Genomic DNA, 7,526 nt, shown 5'->3' with positions numbered 1-7,526 from the left:
AGTCCACCATGCCCAGGAGGTGGGCAGCTCCAGCATGTGCAAGAGAAGTGAGGTCAAAGCTCCAAGCTGCTTGGTTGCCCATGGCTACATAAATACTAACTGAGCCTCTCCCGTGTGGAGAGAGGCCTTCTTTGATTTTGTCTCCTAGGCTTGCCTGATATCCATGGAGACTACCGGAGCCAGCTGACAAAATTGTTTGATGTAAACGAAATAATACAGAGGTCTGTTGATGATGTGAAGCACTCAGTGAGGATGGATCAAGAAATGCTGCCGGATTTTTATGCAAATGCATGCTGTGAAGTAGAAACGTGTTTACTTTGTTCACAGTCCACTCTGTGAAGTAGAAACGTGTCTAATTTGTTCACAGTCCACTCTGTGAAGTAGAAACGTGTCTAATTTGTTCACAGTCCATGCTGTGAAGTAGAAACATGCTTACTTTGTTCAGTCCACTTAGAAACATGCTTACTTTGTTCACAGTCCATGCTGTGAAGTAGAAACATGCCTACTTTGTTCACAGTCCATGCTGTGAAGTAGAAACATGCCTACAACATGCCTACTTTGTTCAGTCCATGCTGTGTAGTAGAAACATGCCTACTTTGTTCACAGTCCATGCTGTGAAGTAGAAACGTGTCTAATTTGTTCACAGTCCATGCTGTGAAGTAGAAACATGCTTACTTTGTTCAGTCCACTTAGAAACATGCTTACTTTGTTCACAGTCCATGCTGTGAAGTAGAAACATGCCTACTTTGTTCACAGTCCATGCTGTGAAGTAGAAACATGCCTACAACATGCCTACTTTGTTCAGTCCATGCTGTGTAGTAGAAACATGCCTACTTTGTTCACAGTCCATGCTGTGAAGTAGAAACATGCTTACTTTGTTCAGTCCACTCTGTGTAGTAGAAACATGCTTACTTTGTTCACAGTCCATAGTAGAAACATGCCTACTTTGTTCACAGTCCATGCTGTGTAATAGAAACATGCCTACTTTGTTCAGTCCATGCTGTGAAGTAGAAACATGCTTACTTTGTTCACAGTCCATGCTGTGTAGTAGAAACATGCCTACTTTGTTCACAGTCCATGCTGTGTAGTAGAAACATGCCTACTTTGTTCAGTCCACGCTGTGAAGTAGAAATGTTTCTACTTTGTTCAGTCCACGCTGTGAAGTTGAAACGGGTCTACTTTGTTCAGTCCACGCCTGGACCTGCATCTTCTTCCAAGCTCGCCTCTGAGCTTTGCTTTTGTAGCTGATGGTGTGAACAGATGTAGGGGAGAACAACCCTATGTGAAATTCAACTCTCACGGGATCCCGCATAGATGAATCTATCCACACCAGACCATTTGAACGATATCTCTATTTAAACTAAAGTACAGTTTCACGTGTTGAGTTCACCTCCCTTTTCGACGGGAAGACGCGTCGTCTCACAAGGTTTTTGAAAAACAAACTCCGAACGCGGGGGGAAATCGCTTGGTGAACAACCGGGCGAAATGGAACGAAAGGAAAGAAAAATATAACAAAACCAAATCACCTAGAGAACAAATACACAAGGTGATTAAGATTGGAAATGTTTCCGCCTGTGACCCACAACGAGAGCCTCGGCCCTCGACCGCGGACTTGTCTGGGGTCAGCGGTCCTGTGACTGGTCATGTGTGCATTAGATGTCAATCATGTGCAAATATTTTGGGAAAGAACCAATAAGGCATTGTGCAGTGAACAATCGGAAGGTTAAGAAGCCATACTGGAGCCACATGGGAACGGGGCAGAGACATGTTTGCTCTCACCACGGTTGACTGAAGTCCCTCTATAGCATCTCCATCATTCAGTCTCAACTTGTAGGAAAACAGATGTACGAAACAGATGACTGCAGTGAGAAACTGCAGTAACATCTTCACCGACCTGCCGTCCAGAGACAGACACCGATGATGGTTTCAATTAGGCTCGGGTTAGGCCGGCGCACATGGCGCGCGTGCATTTGGTATTTCCATAATGATCTCATTCCATAATTTCATTTTTTCTTTCCCCCTCAGTCTTTGTTTTCATTTTCTGCATGCTTTGTGGGTCAAGCAACAAGGCCGATGGACAGACTTTTTTTTCTTCTACATCCTGGTCCCCAAGCTACCATGCACCATTTGGCGGGTGATTATGTGCAAAATTGCATGGCCCCTAAGATATGCTCATATCAGAGAGGTTATCATAAATACAAACACCATTTAGACGCAGATGCCGTGGCTGAAGTGGGGAGAAACATAATTCGATGTAGGTGGTATTTTGTTATCATTGGCTGTTTAACCCTTTCACTACCACACTACCAATGGGTTAACCCTTTCACTGTGACAATACATAAGGTTAACCATTTCACTACCACGCTACAGATGGACAGAAGGTTAACCCTTTCACTACCACACTACAGACGGTTAACCATTTCACTACCACACTACAGACGGACAGAAGGTTAACCCTTTCACTGACACACTACAGACGGTTGTAGTGTGGTAGTGAAAGGGTTAACAGCTACCCGAGAACATATCACAATCAGACACGTTTTGGTTGTAACAGACTGGGGGGCTTCATGACCCAATGTCATTATTTCCATTATGCTCATTCCACAGAGGAACTAAAGGAATTTAGTACCGATGCCCGCTGTTGACAATCAGAGGCGGCTGACCGAAAGAGATTCACGCAAAATGGCAGCATGAGCCGTTTTTAAAAACCATCCTAAAGACACATGTGCTTTTACTCTCCACTTATAAATAAACATTATTGCTCCAAAATATGGACGGTTGCCATTGGGTGACCTTTTATTACATCTGTTTTCTCTTTCAGTCTCTTGAAGAAAAAAAGAGGCTGTATTATTATGTAAAATTATGCTTATGAAAACACAAGTGTGCCCCCTCTCCTCCGTTCACCTTCACCTGGTGAGCATGACTCAAATTCACATTTCTCCTTCGTAGTTGAAAGACAGTTTTTATTGAAGCCAGGTGTAACGCCCGTGTCGCGCCTGATAATGTTCCCCCGGACAGAATTCCGCAAACCAGATCATAACATGTTCCACTGCCTCACCCGAATAGGGAAATAAACATGGAGCGTTCACACTGGCCGGGGCAACTGTCCCTCTGCATTGCCTTGCCAAGATAAGAGTTTGCAATGAAAACTTAAGCAATCAAGAATTAATTAAGAAGTAACGTGCAAAACCGACTTTATTTATTTATTTTTATAAATAGGGACATCAATCATATTTTTTTCCAATGTTGCCTTCATCTAAAAGAAAATTATGAAAACTATATTTCTTACAAATATTTTACCAGAGGGGCTACTATGACACATAAGGAGATATTCACCGCTTAGTAAACTGTACGTATTACCAGCTGTGGCTCAGCTTTCCTTAGGCCATCCAGTTTCTCTATTGAGGCCAGTCAATAGTAAAAAATATATAAATAAATAAAATAAAAACCTGCCTGTACTCTAATGCTCCTTCCTTTTTGATGCTTGGTAGTGTTACAGTAGAATAAGTCCTCAGTCATTGGCTGAACAGGCCAGACTGCCTACTGTGAGCGAAGGGCCTCTCCTACTAAAAAAAGGGAGGGAATGAAGCCTCTCTAGAACAGAGTGGGAAATGGGCACATTTATAATCTGCTTCTCATTTATATTATTTGCTGCAATCTCTTTTGTGACAGTTGGGGGTTTTTTTTTTTTAAAGGAGAGCTCGCTGGATATAATATTGTGTCCCTGTGGTTTCTATTGGACTTGTGTAAAGCTCCGAGTCCGTGTGGTGATGGGGACTCCATGTCGGGTTTTGCCAGAGGCTCCCAGCAGCAGACGCTCAGACAGCAGCTCCACTGCACTGTTCCGTTAGAGACTGTTTACTGGTAGTAGGGCTGCTGGTTCAGACCAGTGCGTCTCAATGCAGTGACTGGAATCTGTATTATCTCACCCAGAGGCGAAGCCACCGAAACTTCTCCAGGAGGCTGCATGCAGGCAGACTCGTCATCTTCTCACTCAGACAGACAGACCCGGAGAGGACTGGCGACCTATTAGCGTCTAACTGCGGACTTGAAAAGCCTTTCCACGCTCTATATGCCATCATCAATGTAGATCTCTCCCGGTCTCTCTCTCTCTCTCTTTCCGCGTCTCTCTCTCGATGTTTGTTGTTTCTTGACCAGACAGACGCGCAGGAGACGCTCCAACTGAAGTGTTGATGAGTTGAGACTAGAAACGCCATGGAAGAAGCGCGCGTCCGGTGTGGAGAGAGGGGATGTACGAGCTGAAAGGATCAACCTGCTGCATGATAATAATACTAATATAATAATAATAAAAAAAAACGAGCCTTTCTGTCCCTGATCAGGGGACATGCAGCATCAGAACCGCAGCCTCTCTCTCTGTGCTCAGAGGAGTTCCGATTACAAGACTGTCTGCTTTCTACCGTCTTCTTGCTGTCGTCTCGTTGAGCCAGTGACTACATTCAGCCTGTTTATAGCTTCACTGCATTTCAAGAAAAGGTAAGAGAGCACAATTTTGCACGATTCTTCTTAACATTTCTGCTTTGACACTTTATAAAGCAGCAGGGGGTCAGATGATCTCTTGCAGGAACTTTACCTTCGCGTTGTCAGGAGGATTGTTTGTTCCGCGCCTTCGTTTTCGTGACACACATGATGGAAGGATATTAGATAACTACTACATTATTACTGTTGTATATTTTACTTCCCCCAAGTACCAAAAACAAACCCACCTGTGGGCTGCTAAAAATCTCCTTTTTAATAGCATGGTTTACCATGAAGTATTGTTAAAGAACAGACCACGTCTGTGTTTGGAGTAATTAAAATGATCCATGGTTAATTGAAAAATGGTTAATCAAAATACAACCAGATGTGGATTGATTTGCTCGGCTGCCGTCGCCCCTCGAGTTTGGCGAATGGAAACTATTAAAAAGTGTGTGTGCGTGTGTGCGTGCGTGTGTGTGTGGGGGGGGGGGGGGCAGCGCGTTTATATGAACCAGAACTCGTAAAGCACCATTTAATTGCAATTTAAATGCGTTTAAAGTTGTGTGGAGTATTAGTTTGCCTGGTTGGTTGATATGGATCTGGTTCTGCTGCTGCTGTGACGCGACGAGCAACGCCGGTCCGGTGTGATTATTGGGAGCATTATTGGGGTGCTAATCCATTTTAACTGGGGCTTATATAAAGAATGAAAGAAAAACGATAACCCCCCCCCCAGTAACGCATCTACACACCTGCCTGTTTATCATATCATGCTGCAACCTATGGAGTTCAGCCTATACATTACAATTTTGGTCCAGAGAAATCGGCTCCAGACATGGAAATCCCCTGCTATACGAATTATAAAGCAAAGAAACCAAGTCAAGCTCTAACACTGGTAGTGAAAATTAGACCCATTATATTCATTATGGCCTATTAGGCATTATTATTATTATTATTATTATTATTATTATTATTATTATTATTATTATTATTATTATTATTATTATTATTATTATTATTATTATTATTATTATTATTATTAATTATTATTATTATTATTATTATAATTATTATTATTATTATTATTATTAATTATTATTATTACCCATTCTAAAACCGTCATGTCAACTGTGCAGTGGTAGACTCGGGGAGGGGGAGCTGACATGCGGGACTCGTCTCGCACTCGGTCTGGTAAGAACGGAGGATAAATCACAATGATCGATCACTGAACGGGGTAAATTTAGCTCCAGCCCCCCCCCCCCTCTATAAACTGCAAGCACATGATCCTCTCATCTTTTGTTCGGATGTGAAAAACCTACAGATTCCTGACTGGATTAGAGTAGACCATGAATGAATGCGGACAAGCTCTCGTTTCTCTGGCTGTTCTGTCCTCCTCTGTTGCAGTGACAACGTGAGGATATTAACTCGTGTGCCGTATCGCTGAAATCCATTAATGAAATTCCATACACATATTAGACCTATTATTATTATTATTTGTAATACATTGGTGGAAAATTGCAGGCTATTGGTGGGTCCTTAACTTAAAGCAGTAGTTAATTAAGGACTTTTCACAATAACTAAACATTTCCACCAATTTATATATTATACTGTTCACAGTGGGCCCACTTGAATTGGCAAGACTGCACATTCTTTGTGTACGTAGGCTATTCTTGAAGTCATGGCAAACTGTGAGATAAATCTATAGTTGGAAGCCTAACGCCTATAGACTATTGTGTCCAGTGAAACACACAGGTAGAGAGCAGCTTGAAGTTGTGATGACAAAGCAACAGAGGAGAGGAGAAATGTCTTTTAAAAAAATGCCTCTCTCGACCCTCACATGCATTTCACACCTTTCTTCTTCACAGAGAAATATTTGAATTAATGCGAGTGCAAATTCCTACTGTTTGGGATAGAACGTATTAGCATATCAAAGTGGTCACGTCGCCCTCTTGCTCAATGGAGAGAGAACGAGGGGGAGAGAGCACCAGACTTGTTTGCCATTCGTTTTGGGTGAGGCCGGCAGGGTAGAGTGAGATAGTGGTAGCCTACAGTGGGAGAAGCCACCCGTCTCTTTCCTCTTTTTTGGTGTGTTATATGAAAATAAAACCTCACTGCTTGTTTGTTTGATGTGTGAGAATAAGTCAAAGGTTTCACAAATCAAAGCCTTCACGCTCTAGGCTAATTATAACCTACAGTGACATTATAGTGTGTGGTGTGAAGAGATACAATTCACTTGTTTTGTCCACAACATTGGGGGGGGGGGGGGGGGGGGGGTGCATTTATTGGATAGTAAAACATGTTTTATGAATGGTTAATTTAGTTTGTAAATACTTGTTAAAAACCTGGTATTAAAAGACATTTTGTCTAGATGTATTTCAAGCCATTTTAAAATAACTCCACATAACTCTACATGGCCATACAGGCCTAACAGAGGGTATCAAGAAGTAGTCCCCCGCCATCCTCAACGCACCCTTTTAAGCAGGTTTTTGCGAAAAAGCAAAACCCAGTTGCTTTTTCAATCTAGTCCTGTGTCAAGAGGAGGGAGTAAGTGCGTCCGGTTTCAAAGAACTGCAGCTGCTGTTGTTCGGCTATATACCCCAGATTGCCCGCCGTCTCTCCCTCCCTCTTCATCCTCACTCGCAGATCAATACACCCCCAGTGTACCTTCTCTACGGGTGAGGGTGGGGGGGGGGGGGGGGGGCAGAGTGATATATCTCTCTTTTGCACGTTGGTGTGAATGAGTCAGTGTTGGGGTGTGACTGTATCCACAAATTTGGCGATGTTATTGATCACTGCGTTTAATTTTTGTTGTTGTTAGAAATCTTCTTTGTGTGTGTGTATATTTTTCTACAGGCTGGTTATAAAGTGTCAAGATAGTCCACAGAAAACTCCCCAAATAATACAGTCAAGGCGGTGCATTGTTTTGCTACGTTGAAGCGAGAGACTCTGAGATTGTGCCCACGGCATTCACAGACTCTCAGAGCTATGGGATTGTAACAACATGCCAGATAGTGGTAGTCTGGCTTTGTTGCAGTAATTTGCTGTTGATTTTA

At 42.7% G+C, this 7,526-nt stretch overlaps 1 protein-coding gene across 1 annotated transcript in view; it reads left to right on the top strand.

The window, feature by feature from the left end:
- Window positions 1–3,779: 3,779 nt before the first annotated feature.
- The window catches only part of LOC311223697 (adhesion G protein-coupled receptor L2-like), a gene marked incomplete at its 3' end in the record, with an annotated part of 165,386 nt that continues 161,639 nt past the window's right edge, over window positions 3,780–7,526 (top strand). Inside the window, exon 1 of the mRNA XM_084308469.1 lies at window positions 3,780–4,494. The remainder of the gene's footprint in view (window positions 4,495–7,526) is intronic.

The sequence above is a fragment of the Notolepis coatsorum genome (assembly GCF_963971535.1).
Source record: "Notolepis coatsorum genome assembly, chromosome: 2".
In the NCBI taxonomy this organism is placed as follows: domain Eukaryota; kingdom Metazoa; phylum Chordata; class Actinopteri; order Aulopiformes; family Paralepididae; genus Notolepis; species Notolepis coatsorum.
This window is presented reverse-complemented; position numbering and strand designations above follow the sequence as displayed.